The sequence below is a fragment of the Mauremys mutica genome, chromosome 14 (assembly GCF_020497125.1).
Source record: "Mauremys mutica isolate MM-2020 ecotype Southern chromosome 14, ASM2049712v1, whole genome shotgun sequence".
NCBI lineage: Eukaryota > Metazoa > Chordata > Testudines > Geoemydidae > Mauremys > Mauremys mutica.
In genome coordinates this window covers 30,663,766-30,680,940 of record NC_059085.1, presented here as the reverse complement: position 1 = coordinate 30,680,940, position 17,175 = coordinate 30,663,766, and the positions used below count along the sequence as shown (strand labels likewise).

The 17,175-nt window shown below is 39.1% G+C and overlaps 1 long non-coding RNA gene across 1 annotated transcript in view; it reads right to left on the bottom strand.

The window, feature by feature from the left end:
• Positions 1-8,027: 8,027 nt before the first annotated feature.
• Positions 8,028-17,175, bottom strand: part of LOC123349098 — a 187,015-nt gene continuing 177,867 nt past the window's right edge. Inside the window, exon 3 of the long non-coding RNA XR_006573371.1 lies at positions 8,028-8,109. This is a non-coding gene — a long non-coding RNA (uncharacterized LOC123349098). The remainder of the gene's footprint in view (positions 8,110-17,175) is intronic.

Here is a 17,175-nt window from a genome sequence, read left to right as displayed (position 1 = left end):
AGATGTACATCTTTGAAGAGCTGCCCTTCTGGGATTTGGAAGTATAGCTTAAGACCAAACCTGTTTGGCCACCAGTCACACATCACGCCATTACAGTACGAGCACAAAATCCTCTCCCACTGAGAATTTCCTGAAGTATCACAAGTGCAAAAACATATGTTCTGAAATAACTTGGTTATGATCCACTCTGACTGATCACCAGCTTTCAACGTTTCTTGTTTCTTAGTACGTTGCAAGTCAGGCTGCTTTGTAAACTATACTTACTCACAGGTTCAAGACCTCTTAAAGAATTTATTTTTCACACATCCTTTCAGGCACTCCTGCATTGCTTTATTTCCTTCCTTTTATTTTGCCCTGTTGAATTTAATTAAGTCAGCCATAAGGGCAGTAGCTTGAAAAACATGTACAAAGAGAAAAAGTGGACTTTTTTTGTGCATGTGTGTTTTGCCAGATGTAGTTTCTTAACCATTTTCATCCCTAATAACAACAGTCTTTTTTAAACATTGGTTAGCCCTAAAGTAGAATCAAATGTGTTCTGGTCAAGTGTAAATAAGTCATGTCAAAGCACTGTTCTTTCAGTCCTTATGAATACTGTGTTTTGAAAAACAACTATTATAACTTCACCGCTTTTTATTTTGCAGCCAGTCATTTGGGTGATAAGATCTCACTGATGTGAAAAGATATAGAAAAGTGATTGCAAAGAAGGACCGCTGGGTATCTCTTTTTCATTATGCCTGTACCTGTATCATAGAGGATTTGGCCCGAGAGAGATGAGGAAATTCTATTCCAAATAACAAGCACTAAATGCATCCCATTTTACCAGTCTTGCAGGGGAATTAGTCATCTAAAAGCTCACACTGACATGGGGAGAGGTAAAATGTTACATTGATTTCCCCCAAGTGTCTAACAAGTAGATCAAGTAACACTAAAATGAAATTGTCAAACTGGAAATGATTTTCATCAGGATAACTTTTATACTCTATAAATAAATGTTTCAGACCATTCCGAGAGTAGTGCAATCCAGCTCTGAAATGTCCCTTTACCAAAACTTACCAGTTCCCACATACATTTTTATTGCACTTTGTTTTTAAACAACATATATATGTTTATTTGAAATTAATGCATAATTCGATATTCTGTCCAAAGACTAGGTATTGCAAGCTATTTGGAACCATCCAACTTTAGTGCAGTGTATTGTACTGCACTAAACACATTGCTATTGATAAATAAATCATCATAATGATAAAATGTATATATTGGTTGTAAATAGGTACCGGGGCCCTGATTTTCAGTCTGGCATCCACTTTGCCCAGGCACATACCAGTGCATGCACTTTTCCAGCACTAACGGTGGTTATTAAGATGAAAGAAATTTTAAGCACAACACACATTTGTCTCAGTGCACATGTCCAGTACCAGGCTGTGTCCCAACTAAAAATCAGGCCTTACATTTATGTAAGGTAGAAATAATCACTGGCCAAGATTGTTGTGACTATTTATGTAAAGCAGGAAGCAGTGTGACTTTCCAGTGTTGGAAATATCTTTTTATACTTTGTCTTATAATTTTCCACCTCTCGTGCTCCTGAGTCAGCAGTGAACAAAAAGCTGTCAGGCACCATCTACGCCCACTTTTAACACAAAGACATTGCTCAGGCCTCAAATTAAAGAAAAACAGATAAAAATAAAATAAGTAGTTTTTAGAAGTCCTATTTAGAAGAATCTTAAGGAAAAAGTTGATGAGACAGCATAGGAATGAAGCAATAATATGTTTGATGGCTAGGGAATCAGAGGTTCAATAGAGAATGAGAGGGTTGTGAGTTCAATCCTTGAGGGGGCCATTTAAGGATTTAGTTGGGGATTGGTCCTGCTTTGAGCAGGAGGTTGCCTAGCTGACCTCCTGAGGTCCCTTCCAACCCTGATATTCTATTATTTTATTCTATGATTCTATCAATGTGGTATTTTAGCCAAGGACCATGGCCCCCGCACAGGTGGGCCAAGAATGGGTGGGGATGAGATGCAGTTGACCCACACTGAGAGACAGTGTAATTTACTTCTGGTGCTGGCTAGCAGAAATTACCACCACGATAGAGAACTAGGGAAGCAGGGAAGAACTTGCCCTAGAGTGGTGTCAATGAGTCACAATGGCTCACAGCACTACCCTAGGGTAGTGTAGTTTACACATCCACTTCTTGGTTTTGGCATGGGCCTAAAAGGCCAATCCTAGCACTATGACTTTTAGTGAGAAGATGGCCCCTTGGACATCTAAGGATTTCAGTTCAGGCTGATGCTAGCCCCCCTGAAACAAACATTGTTCCACTTCTTAGTGTAACATGTGTGCAGATCTAAGATCAGAAATGACTATATTGAGCATGCACAAAAGCTATTCAAGAATTTTCAAAGGCCACTGCTCTCTGTGTGGGTTGGGTGGGATAGTCAGACAGAGTTTGCTTTGGAGTACATTAAAAAAAACAACAACAAAAAAAGGTTGAGAACAACTGCACTCCAGGCAAAAGACAGACAGGCAGAGGAAAGAGATCACCTAAAAATCCAAAACTGTTTTGAAAAGAATTTAAAAGTTTCATCAAGCAGAAAGTACTTTTATAAAATCCAGAAGAACAAAAAAAGGGACATGTACATTTTATTATGCGCTTTTACTTTTAACTTTTAAAGCAGAACTTCCAAGCGTTCTGTCTCTTACTGACACATTTACAGTATGAGCAAATAAGAGGAGGAAAAGGGAAGTCAAAATGAGAAAAAAGGCAGACATCATCCTGAAAACAGAGCACTACAAGAGAGACGGATGTGGTGTGGGCTTGAGGTCAAATTACAGCAGAATAATGAGACAGGCTTTTCTTCTGGAAGCAAACACTCAGGAAAGAAGTAGAATATGCAGTTTCTAATAAGCACTGGAAAGTTACAGGGCTGAGGAAGACAATGGCTCAGATTGCTTGACTGGTTGGGAATTAACTGTATATATTCCAACCTTAAAATAGAGAACTCAGATTAAATTTATCAAAAAAGCAAAGTCACTGAGTTTATTTATCCAGACCAGTTTGCCCAGTCTTAATGATCTGTCTAAGCACTTCTGAAGTACCCATCACTGCAGGCACTACCATGTACCAGTACACGGTGACACCCAAGGAAGTTTTTCATTACCAGACATAAGCGGCCTCAGATGGTGTAAATTGACGTAGCTAACGTAAATAGTTATCAGTCTTGTAGTATATTTATAATGCCCTGCGGACTGGGTTAGTGGGAGATTTGAGTCTACACAGAGTATGACTACAGCTAAATAGGAACTTCAGTAGTCTGAGTCTGTAAAATGTTTTGATCCTTTGGAGTCTGCAGACCAGGGGCGTTGATCCTACAAGCACTCACTTGAGCTCCATATGTAGTCAGTGACAGGTGAGGATGCTCAGCACATTGCAGAATGAAGGCCCGGAAGAGCAGGAGGAAGTATAAAATCATCTTATATTAGTGCTTGAAATATTCCTGTGTCTTCCAGCCACAAGGTGGTTTCTGAAGGTCTCACCAGCAGACAGAAGAGATCATTAATGCACTGTACTTTTGAATGCAGTTTATCATTTCCTTGATAATTCTAGTACCCTGAATTTGTAACCAGTGAAGAAAAGGAAAGCATTTTTTTAAAACTATCATTTGATTAATAACAAGCAACAATACAATGCCCACGCTGGGCAGGTTAATGAATGCAAACTACGGTTTATAAAATTAGAGGCTATTAATACATATAACCCTGTTGGGAAACCTCTTCTAGAAAACAATAAAATATGTATTATATGGGCACCTCAAATCATTCATTTTTAAAAAGATCTTGTTCCCAATCACTCTCTAAACAGGAATAAATCAAAACCACTTCAGCTGTTCACTCCATTGAGGTAGGGTATGTACTAATGCTGTCTCAAAGTAAATTGGCAAAGAAATATTTAGGCACTTTAAAATAATTTTGAGTGACAGAACTTTCCAAAACATCTATATTTATTTCTGTATTTATCCTATCCCCTTACATTTGTAGCTCATGCATAAAACACATTTTAATGGCATCACACATCTATGTGTGAGCATTCGAAAATGCATTATTCTCTATATAAAAGCAGGTTAATATGTGTCCTTATTCTATTGCAGAAATAAAATGCAGGGAGATGAATACATGTGAAATGTGAATGGCATAAGTGTGCTAGTGACACAAATTAAAGCTTTGATCTGCTCCAGTTGAAATAGCTTTAGGCAGACTATTTGACTATGTCCGTGTGTACCATAGGAGCTATCGTACCAAAGTATTAACTAATCTGTGAACTTTGAAAATATTTTTGTACCAATGTTTTTAATCATTTGCCCAGATCAGATTCAAACATTGAGCCTAAACATGTAGAGTAAAATGAGCACATCAGTATATTATTGGGTAAAAACATAGGGCCAGAGTGTTGAGTAGCAGCTTACTCTATGAGTAGCCAAATTGACTTGAGTGGGGCTATTCTTGAAGTTAAAATACTCTAACCTGGAGAGTAGGTCACAATCTGACCCATGCAAACCCAGACACACCAAGCCAGGCTTCACTATCCCAAATAAATGATTGCCCCTTACTCACTTTAAGTAGTACTTATTCCTTGAGTAGCCTCATTCATTGCAATTGGGTTTCAAGGAGTAGTATATTACTCAGTGTGAGTAAGTGTGACCCACAGAGTGTTATTTGGATGGCAGTGACTTTTACATTTAGTGCTTCAACACACAGAAAAGCACTTTGGATTCTGTGTTTGCTTAATGAGAGCAGACAGTGAGTGGCAGAGAAAATAAGGATAATTCTGCAGATATCTTCCTCTAAATTCTGTCACCTGCATTGCAATGAGCTCCAGACATTTGTGGCAGCTCTTCCGGACAGCCCTGAGATTCTGCCTGGCTGCTCTGTCTCTGGTGGCGGAGACAGGTTTCTTGCCTTCCTCCTTATGCTAATTAGAAGCATGCATGCTCTGCTGACCAGACTATGATTGAATACAAATGCTGGCTACATCCCTTCTATCAACTCAAGCATGCTCCCTTTCTCCTTCTATCCCTAGTTGCAAGATGCTTCAGGCAAAAGGCAAGAGCATTGTAATAAAATGACATCTCCAAACACAGTGCCTTTTTTCCCCAAGGCCTCTGGCTATCTCAGTTTCATTACATTTCTCAGGAGGGGGCATTGCTCCCTGACAAGTAACATCTGGCCCAAGAGACCTCCTAATTTAAAACAACAAACTAATTATTGTCACCTCCTCTTTCCTGTAGCTTTTATCTTTATTTATTTTTTTCCAAGTGGAATTATAGCAGCATATTTTCTATTTGTACTACTCATGTTCTATTTTCCCTTCATTATGTTTAAATTTCTTCTAAGGGAATAAAATTCATATTTTAATCAATTTCCACGGCTTGCTGTATTTCAATACTTGGTGTAGAAGTACCAGTTGGAAGCACATCTTGATTAAAGAGCTTGAAAATGCCTCAATACTAGAATAACCAATCCGCCTGCCTGCATCACATGCAGCACAATTCACTGCAATGCTGTGTTTTAAAAGTTGGAGTTATTTACACACTTGGTTGGATCTTTGATGAAAAGCAATAAGGAGCTGCAGGCATTTATTTATACAGTAAGACTATTTCCCCCAAACATTCTTGAAAAGATTAGAAGCTTGGTGGGCTGCTGTAATGTACACCAGGCTCTGAGTCTAGAAATCTAATGTTCTAAACCTAATTCTGCCACTGACTTACTTTGTAACCACTCACCCTGTCTGTCCTTCAGTTTCCTTAGCTTTAAAATAGGAAAGAATTAGTTAATGGTTGCACAGCACTTTGAAAATAGAGAACGATATGCAAAATCTAAACATTATTGCTGCTGCACACAAATTCAGGGACAGTGGTTGCCATTTAAAAGCCAACATTTGCCAAGAGTTACCACATGGCTGTGCCTGACAAGCCACTATTTTCTTCTGTGCTTTGGAAGAAATCATTGTGCATCAGGAAAAGAATACATGGTGAAATCTTGGCCCCACTGCAGTCAACGGACCTTTGACCATTGACATAAGTGGGGCCAGGATTTCACCTAGGCCTTCTATGCTTTAGAGCATTACATCTCAAAAGTAAGGTGTCAAGGAAATATTGCCTTTTAAAAAAGAATCAGGAGGAGTTATCTGGCAACTTGGCCTGGAGTCAACCATTGAAAGAGCTTATCGGAAAATACAGAAAAAAAGTTAAAAACTCAGAATACCATTGTTCTCTGTGAAAATAAGGAGAAGAAACTGATATTGGCTCTGGGAAAGGTGCAGAAAATTAGAGAAGAAACTTAAAAAAGGGGAAAAGAAAATGAAAAAAACCCATGAGGCTCTGATTTTCAAAAAAAATAAAATAAAGCAGATGGAGAGAGATTTGCAACTACAGCCATTTCTGCTACTGGCTACACAGTCACTGGAGAGCCTATCGATCAGCTTCACAGATCTCTCTCTACATAAACAAATCCAATAATCCAAGAGGAGACGCTAGCAACTAACCATCTGTGTTTGTTAAGATTGGGACTTCTAGTCATCTTTTTTATCACATGCTGAAGTTCCTGTTCTTTGATGTATATCAGGGCTGGCTCTAGAGCCAAATGTTTTAAAGTGGTCAAACCAAGAGATAAAACTGACCTCAGGTTACTTGTGTTAAGTAAAGCTTCAAAGCATATTTAAGGCTTCTAAGGAAACAATTATAGTTTTACTCACTTATTTTGCAAAAGATAGTCCCAGTTCTTGTATGCTTATAGTACTGGTGATATGAGGGTTTTACCAGTTTTAGCTGACATTTTTTAAAGAAAGCATTTAACCCAGATATGTAATTCTCTATATCAGTTTAAAATATACTTTTGTGTTGCCTTAACATTTACATGCTGGAAAAGATACTGCAGGATACATGACTACATTTATTTATTTTTGCCAGTGAGCATATTGAAAGAGTCATCTACATGCCGCATGCTTTGGGCAATAAAGGGCTCACTTAATTTTAAAGACTCTTACATCCATTTTAAATGTATCAGTATAATTACTATTGTCTTTCTGAAGAGCAATTTTGTTATCATGTTGCCATTATAATAGCAACAAGAGTTCCCTTAGGTGATTTTACTTTCCTAAAGTAGGTTATTTTCAGTTCACGCCTGCCTACAACATAGACCTGGAATACTTACTACAGTCTGGCTTTTGTTTGGTATTCCTAGGCCTCAACCTCCTCCCTCTTGTGGAACAATCTGTGGGAGGGAGTCAGGGAGAAAAACTCCAGGGGATTGTTCCATCAGTCATTCTAGGGCTGGATTGCTCCAAAGCAGAATGAGTTAGTGATGGGAGAACTATGTCCGTAGCCTTGGATGCTGCTGTTCAATAGGAAGCTGGGACTATCCACATGGAAGCCAAGGAGCTCTAAACTAGTACAGGCTCTTGGGTTCCTTTCGCTTCCATGTAGTGTAGCTCCTCTGGAGCTTTGACACTGGGGTTTCCATGCTGGAAATCCCCCTGATACCCTCCCACCTTTTGTGAGTGGAGGTTTTCAGATGGATGGGGCTCCATGTAAGAGTTAATATAGCCTTAGTTTGCTTTACCTTTTTTATATGGTGACGAAGTGACAACACGCCCTCTCCAACCCCTCCCCTCCCTTCACTAGGATCTTCAAACCATGCAAAGGGAGACCCACACCCATATGTGTGTGAAAATCCCAAGGAAGGGAGCCTGCCCAGAGTTTGTTACGATTCTATCGGGTATGGTTTCTAATACAGCAGGGAGTATTTAGCAATAAATGCACCAAATTTCCCTCATGCACATTTAAAATTCCTAGTTACACACAAAGGCAAAGTGAAAAGAGACGTGATGCAGCTATTTACTTCAGATGAAGAGGGGCGGGAAGTTATTTGATCATGTCCTAGATGGTGACATTGAATTCCCCTGAGCTCCTCGCACATACTTGCTTCGTCTTTGGTCTGTGTGTTTTGGATAAAAGTTACTTGTCATTTACAACTTACCCAGTTATCTTGCACACACCAAAATGATCTCGGACACATTTTCTTCTTCTGGGGTTGGCTTTTGGCTCCCACTGCGATGACCTTGAGTATAGTGCCAGCAATGAATTTAAAATACTTGATTGCATAGGTTTAAGTGAATCATGACTATAATTTTACCCTGGTGCTTGATAACATTGTTATAGCTAAAAGTCTATTAGCATTTCCATTATAAAGTGGTTTATAACTTGGCTGTTTCTGATCAAACAGGGCTGAACTTCGGTAGGTTGTTACTTTTAAAAAAAAATATCATGGGCTAACCATTTTATAAAAGATTACAAAAATAAAAAAGAAATAAAAAAGAAAAACCTTATCTCAAGCAGAAATTTTACTCTGAAAATGGAAAAGATTCCATGAAATCCACTAGGGATTTCACTATTAATATTGAACTTATGTGGAAGATACTCAGACACTCCAGTGATGGGCAGTAGTATAAACAGATAAAATTCACAAACTAATATTCACAGAATTCCAGATACATTCTCCACTCTCTTCATTGCATTATCTGTCTTGGAGTTCAATCCAGCAAAGTGCTGAGCAACAACTGCCATTCCTATTGACCTCAGTGGGAGTTAAGGATGCTCAGCATCTTGCAGGATCACTGAACAGCTGGAAACATGTCACATGCAGGAATTAATTACATACTGTAAACTAACATGGTTGTCAGCAAATATCTACACTGCAGAAATGTTGGCAAATGACAGCTTTTTTAAGCATAGCAGGGGAAAGGTAGATGGCATCGGAGAGTAATAATAATATTTCCAGTCTCATCTGTACTAGGCATGAATGAAGAGATACAGGAAGTGGACTGCAACAGCAGCCAGAAAATAGAGCTTCATGTGTATTGGAATTTCTCTTCTGGTCATTCCTCACAGATTCCCTATCCACTAAATTGCAAGTGACTAGCAAACAGGGCCTGGAGTCGCCCCTGGTTACACTCTGAAAGGAACTACAAGAAACAACTGTAGTGAAAAGCTATTTCTGTAGTTTCTGTGCAAGCCAGAAAGGTTTGAGGAGGAAATAGTTTCTGTCTAATCACCTCAGTGAACATCTTGAGTATCCACACCTACTTTTTTAAACCCAAACCTAAAAAAAATATATGATACTTAGCTTCATAGTATGACAGCAGCAGGATATTCGGAGGTTGGGGGAAGGGAGGATGGACCAATGCACTCATTAGTATTATCTTACGTTAAGATTCCTCCATACACACTACAGAGGCATCCACAATATGTCTGACTTGGGCCTCAATACTAGCTGGGAGACTAGAGGAGAACCCTAAAGGAAAAGTGCTGTTACACTCAGGGGCGGCTCTAGCCATTTCGCTGCCCCAAGCCTGGTGGCATGCCGCGGGGGGGCGCTCTGCCGGTTGATCTGCCGGGAGGTCCGCCGGAGCCGCCAGCTGCCCTCCCAGGGACCGGCAGAGCGCCCCCCGCGGCATGCTGCCCCAAGCACGCGCTTGGCGTGCTGGGGCCTGGAGTCGCCCCTGGTTACACTCTGAAAGGAACTCATCTGAAGAAGTGGGTATTCACCCACGAAAGCTCATGCTGCAAAACGTCTGTTAGTCTATAAGGTGCCACAGGATTCTTTGCTGCTTTTACAGATCCAGACTAACACGGCTACCCCTCTGATACAAGAAATGACTGTAGTGAAAAGCTGTTTCAGTAGTTTCTGTGCAAGTCAGAAAGGTTTAAGGAGGAAATCGTTTCTGTCTAATCACCTCAGTGAACATCTTGAGTATCCACACCTACTTTTTTTAAATTAGCCAGGATGAGCTTGATCTCACAAACCCTTATTCATGTTAGCAGTCTTTACTTGCACAAGTAGTTCCACTACTCACATGAATAAATGTTGTCACAATGGAGCTCTAAGCAAGAAAAAAATTCTGTCAGCAATTCCAGACAGAGGATCCTCTGCACTCAAGTCACGTGACGATGGGGAATTTCTGGGATAAACGCTTACAAGCAGCTCATCCCACTAACATGAGAAAAGCAGCCTCATCTCTGACAAGAATCTCCTGGCATGTTTAAACAATCTTCTATATTCTCCAGGGAACCTCTAAAAATAACTTTTGAGATTGACACACTGGGAAATGATTTTGAACTGTACTTGATGTGGAAAAAAATCTGTGTTTTTAAACTATGTCATTCAGTAGATTATGGCTATTTTAGTAATAGTTTCATTAGCATAAAGGTACCTTAGAGTAAAATGCAGGAATATGATTTAGGAATAACCTTTGAAGATCATGTGTATATCTGGTCCAGTGATTCAGAACAATCTAAAGTGGTTTCTTGAATTCTTCTGGTGTTTCTAGCATTTCATCTTATTGAACTTTTATTCTTTTTGATGTCTCCACTCCCATCTCACAAACCAGGGTTGACCCTTTTTGCCAACATGATAAATGGTGATTTAAGGCTGATAGTGACAGGAATGGCAGGAGATTCTACATTATCTTATTCTGAAAGTTTCTAGCAGTGTAGAACGGGGCAAAGAAGCATTCAGTCATTGTAGGCTTTCCTGGTCTTGGAAGTCACTGCCCTTTTCCCGAATCTCTTGCAGTTTGATGATCTTTTGTTATGGCTGAAAAATTAGTGGAGAGGGGCATTATTTGTTTATCTATCATGGAGGAAATGTTCAAAGAGGATTTCAGTGACCTTCAGTGGGACTTGCATTCTTAAATTCCACCGGTATGTCAGAAAAATGTCCCCATATGCTGAGCCTCTCATCAGTGTCTAGACACATTTGCAATCAAAACATAAAGTGACAGCTCAAACAAGTATTAGCTAATGCAAACAAATTGGTTCCCACAATAAACAAAATATTGCCCAAAGACCCCTCAAACAAACGCATCATAAAAATGTTCAGAAAATATAAATTAGGAAAAGGGGCACCTGGGGGTACAATCTGTGGAGGATCCCAGATTTTCAGCAAATTAGCAAATCAGATAACTAAGTATAGACCTATCTGACACATCATAACCAATACTAGAAAGGCTTCAGTGGCATACAGGATTCCCCCAGAAGTAGTCCACAATGAAGAATGAAGGAAGAAGATAGAGCCTAACTGAAGCTAAAAAGAGAAATTCTGTGATTACTCTCATTCGGTCTAGGTTCGCCCAAACATTCACACGTAAACTCATCCCCATATGTTTTTTGAGATAAACTTTTTGGAACACATGATGCCTACAGTTATTTGTCACCGAGTTATTGTTGCAATTTGGAAGCAAAATGCCTAGTTTCTCTTTTGCTAAAAGCTGTGCAAATTACAGAAGGGTTTTGATAACATTTGGTGTTAATTGGTCTCAAAATGTTAATCTCCAAAATCATTGTGATCTTAAAAATACATGTAAATTATCCCAGTATACAAGAAAGCAAAAATTCAGACTGCATTGAATTCTTTCCAAAGTATGACTGGAGGAGGAAAAGGTGATTTGTGGCCCTTCATGATGTTTGTATGTGATGCTTAACAGTGTGCATGTGTATTTTACAAATAAATATATTCAGAATATGATATGTTTTCTAACTAAAAATAATAGTAAATGATTTAATGCTTAGGAAAGGTACCAAATTAACAGATGGATTCCCTTAATTTATCCAAAAAGAGGTTGAGCACTGGCCATATAAGTAAAGCCTTCCCCGGCAATATGCCTTAGTCCTGATGTGGAGGGAATCACCCAGTCAGTTACTCCTGCCCCTGTCTCACCAGCCTGTTACTCTTTCTTCCTCTCAAATCTCTTTTCAAAATATACCTCTGCCACAGGCCTAACTGTCCATTCTCTTAGGTAGGAGAAAACATGAGGATGTAAATTAGGTTAAAGATATGTGCATCACGTGCCAAAGTACCCACATTGTCTTACTGCTGAACCTCCCCCTATGCACCTACACATGTATGCTGATGTTTATCCACATCCCTCATATGCTTTGTCTTAATAGAGAGCCTGATCCTGCCGTGCTTACACATGTTGAATAGTACTGCACTTTGCATGTAATCTCATTAATTTCAGATGAACAAGACAAACGATACAAAATGAGGCCCTTATATTTTAAGCTTCTTGGGCAGGGTCATCTGACTTGATTGTCTCTAAAATGCCACACACACTTAAGAGTAATAGTAATATGAATAATGATTTTAAATAAGGTCTGGAGAGGTGATTAAGAGTGCATTATAGCTTCAAAATTAGAGTCAACCAAGACATGGAAATTTAGAAATAGCATGGTGGGTATGCATTCATCCTGGCAATCAATCTTCGCTCATATGTATTGTGCATCAGGTTAATCTCTGAATAATATCAATTAAATCTATTCTGATCATTTGTGGAACCCTTTCAGTGCTGGACTTGTGCCTGACCAAACCTGCAGGCACTTTGGGAACCTCAACTTTGGGTAAACAAGGCTAGACTCAATCATAATTTTTAGAAAGGTGTTTAAACCAATGGGATGTGAAGAAAGCCTTGAAAATGTAAACCCCAGAGCTCACATGGATAGCTTGTCACTCACATGGATAGCTTGTTACTTTTCCTAGTAATAATGGGTTATGCAGTGGATTTTCCCTGAACTACCAAGGACTGGTCTTTGATATCTGTGAATCCCTTGGCCACTGCTTCTTCTACATTTTTTGGGGGGCGAGGGATGGACATAATGGCTTCCACTTTTGATTGAGAGAGGCATTGCCAGAAGGAGTCTTGCAGGCCAACCTGAGAATTGCTAAAACTAGCTCTGGACCTTTGCTATTTATTTCAATTTGACAGGTTCACTTAAATAAATAAGATGTGATTAAAAACTGTTTAGGGACAAATACGCAGCAGACTGTTCAGTAAAGGACCCACACAATGTGCACATCTTTCTATTTATCCTATTTCTAATGTAACCAGCCCATCTAGAACCTAGTTGTTACATTCAAATGAGAATTACACACAATACTCTTCCTATGGATTCATTCTCTCAGTGTTACTTCTAGCACTTGATGAGCCATTTAATACCACACATATATCAGACATTTAAATATATTGTATTTGAAATGTTATTAATTTTGACAGTGGTAACTGTAATCCAATTTAGTTCAGATACATGGATCCAGTTGGAAGAAACCCTGGTATTATGAGACATCATATAACCCACCTGAAGAGGAATGTGTAAAATTATGCAAATGATATGAAACCATCTGCACAAGAGGATGAAGTGAAAAAATACTTATTGACTAGATTTTATATATGGCATGTGAAAAAGTTAAGTTACACAGAAAGAGATAATCTGATGACTTTAGCAGCATGATATTAGCCATTATCAGCAATTATTTAAAAGAAAGGGAAAATAAATTTTGTGTCCTTAAGAACTTTCCATCAAAACACACACAAACAGAAAATGACTAGAATGTTTGACAACAAAAAACTTGATTTTTTTAAAATAGAAATCCGAGGCTATTAAAATGATGCAGTTTCTCCACCTATCCCATGAGGCAGATTCAAATTTAGAGTGGAAACCTGACAATGTACTGTACATTTATGCCAGTTTTAAATAAAACAGCTCTCTGTCTTCCTAGGATGCTATATCGGAAGTATAAACTATGAGATTTTACACACAAAGCAAAGGGTTCTGATGACATTATAGTAACCCTACAAGAAAAACTCCAGTGATTTGTAATGTCATCAGGGTGTGTGAGCACACATGTAGCTACAAAAATTGTATCAGTCACCCTATAATACAAATATAGTACTTCTCCAGGACATTAGCTTTCTTTTTGCCAAGGTGATCAAAACTAAACATATACAACCAACTTATGTACTTATTTACTTATGCCCGTGCAACCTCAGGTGAAATGCAGGGCAACATTCAGCTCATAGGACCCACATTTTCAACAGAACGGGTAATCATCGAGAGATCCATCACCTGTTGTTGCCCATTCCCAGCTTCTGGCAAACAGAGGGTAGGGACACCATCTCTGCCCATCTTGGCTAATAGCCACTGATGGACCTATCCTCCATGAACTTATCTAGTTATTTTTTGAACCCTTTTATAGTCTTGGCCTTCACAACATTCTCTGGCAAATAACACTTCCTTATTTATTTTCTCCAAACCAGTCATGACCTCTATCATATCCCACCTTAGTCGTCTCTTTTCCAAGCTGAAAGATCCCAGTCTCATTAATCTTTCCTCCTATGACAGCCGTTCTGTGCCCCTAATAATTTTTGTTGCCCTTTTCTGAATCTTTTTCAATTCCAATATACCTTTTTTTGCGATGGGGCAACCGTATCTGCATTCCGTATTCAAGATGCGGGTGTACCATGCATTTATATAGAGGCAATATGATATTTTCTGTCCTATTATCTATCCCGTTCTTAAAGGTCCTCAACATCTTGTTTGCTTTTTTGACTACTGTTGCACATTGAATGGATATTTTCAGAGAACTATCCACAATGACTCCCAAGATCGTGTTCTTGAGTGGTAACAGCTAATTTAGACCTCATCATTTTATATGTATAGTTGGGATTATGTTGTCCAATGTGCATTACTTTGCATTTATCAACATTGAATTTCATCTGCTATTTTGTTGCCCAGTCCCCCAGTTTTGAGAGATCCTTTTGTTGCTCTTCGCAGTCTGCTTGGGACTTAACTATCTTGAGTAGTTTTGTTTCATCTGCAAATTTTGCCATCTCACTGTTTACCCCTTTTTCCAGATCATTTATGAATATGTTGAATAGGACAGGTCCTAGTACATACCCCCAGGGGACACCACTATTTATCTCTCTCTATTCTGAAAACTGACCATTTATTCTTACCCTTTATTTCCTATCTTTTAACCAGTTACCAATCCATGAAAGGACCTTCCCTCTTATCCCAGGGCAGCTTACTTTGCTTAAAAGCCTTTGATTAGAGACCTTGGCAACGGCTTTCTGAAAATCCATATACACTATATCCACTGGATCCCCTTGTCCACATGCTTGTTGACCCCCTCAAAGAATCTAGTAGATTGGTGAGGCATGATTTCCCTTTACAAAAACCATGTTGATTTTCCCCCCAACAAATTATGTTAATCTATGTGTCTGACAATTTTGTTCTTTTCCTCTGTGAGGTGCCTAAGTCTAACAAATCAGTGCTTGGGCCTTGAGTCAGCAAATCATTGAAGTGAATGGAATACTTAACCTGCTTAATATTAATTTTGTGCTTAAGTGCTTTGCTGGCTGAAAGTCTTAGAAGACTAGGCCCAGAGTTTTAGAAATGTACACATGGATAATTTGAATGCAGAATTACTACAGTTGTTTGGTATATTTCAAGTAACTGTACATTCAAATAGCCACTTGGATGTCTGATTAGTCATTTGCACATACAATACTGGAAATGTGTATGCACTGCATGGTGATAGCTGCACAGCAATTATAGAAGCTCATTTTGTACATGAATAGCAAAAACCAGAGTCTTCATTTTGGGAACCCAAATACCAGTTTGAATGCCCAGATACAGAACTGGGTGTTAGAACCTTAGTGTCCACATGTGAAAATTGTCTTAATTTAAACAAGGTAATAAAAGAGCCTTGGAAACTACCAATATTACCTGTTTGGATTTGTATACTGTTCATTTATGCAATCCAATTTCATGTTTGCCTTTTTTCTGACTCACACACCATGCTAACATCTTAATGGATTTGTCTATAACAACATTTAGATCTTTCCCTTGTCATTATGCTCATAACTGTTCCTTTGTATATACACTTTCTACTTCGGTTCATTGCCTACACCTCAATTATTTCACATTTGTCTATGTTAAACACTAAACAGTATTTTCCACTTACTGACCTAGCCATTTAAAAGATTCAAATCCATCTGAGTCTAATTGGTTGTTTCCCTCCTCTTTATTAGTTATATATTTAATTTTGGCAGCATTGGCAAAATGTCATCCAAATTAGTCATACAGACTTTGGTATTTCTCACCACGACAATCACAGAATCAAGCTTCTGCTAGCATATTATCACTTTCTAAAGTAGCAGTCACAAAATAGTACTTCTGAGACTGCTGACTGACTCTATTGTGCTGTCTTTAAGATGTTCTGCATCCTCTGCTGTAGCAGACTGACTTACAAAAGAGTGCCCCTGCTTTCTCCCCCCCACCCTCCTTCAAAGAAGTTACTGCATAGGCGCCTCTAGATCAGAAGGGTTGAGTAAATCGGAGTGAAAACCACAAATCAGCAGAAGTCAGAAAGTTAAGATCCAGATGCAAATATTCCCGCAATTCAAGGGTGTGTGGGATCCATGGTTTTTCCTTGGTCCCAGCTCTAGTAAGAACACATTTCCCCTTGACTCATTCAGTTTCTGCTGACAGGCTCTAGCTAGACCTGGCATAGGTGAAAATGCTGTGAGGAAGATTGTTCTCATGGTATTTCTGACTGCCCTCAGACTGGATTTGAAAGGATAGCACGCCTAATAGGCTGCCTCCTGAAGAGAGGTAAGCTGACTGCCAGGCTTCCCCATGTCTCTTGAGCTGAAGAAATAACCAGGAACCAGGGCCTGCTGGAAGAAGAATGTTGTGTAGATGGGAAGGGGAGTCATGAAATCTGCTGAGAAATAGGGCTCTGTGGAGTCAGAAAACGGGAAAGCCCCCTAGAAGTCTGGAGAGCTTGGATGGCATGAGAAGTTTGGATCCGGATTTGAGTTGAATTCAAACTCTGAGCCACCCAAAGTTCTCTCGTTGATACAAAATACCCAAGGGCACTTGGGTAAACCCTAGTTAAGATAGTATTATTTTCTGCCTCATGTATTTAACATATGGGCACGTGGACCTAGATTCTTGTCTAAATAATTTTAGCCCTCTTTCAAAACTGAAATATTGTTCCCACTTCAGCAACACATGCAAAAAAGCTCACCAGTCTTTGAAAAGTGTGGGTATATATTCCCTAAAGAAACTTGAACATAGCTTGATACATGTTGGGGATACATAGTAGCCTGCACTCAAGTTTGCATGTCACTTCTAAAAACTCCTTCACTCTTTGTATTTGAACTGATCATTTTGAAATACTATATATAGGACTTCTGTGCCTGGTGTTCCAATTGGCCTGACTGCCTTACTGACTGCCAAACCCTTAATATATCAGTAAAACAGTTTCTTTATGATCTCTTTGGGC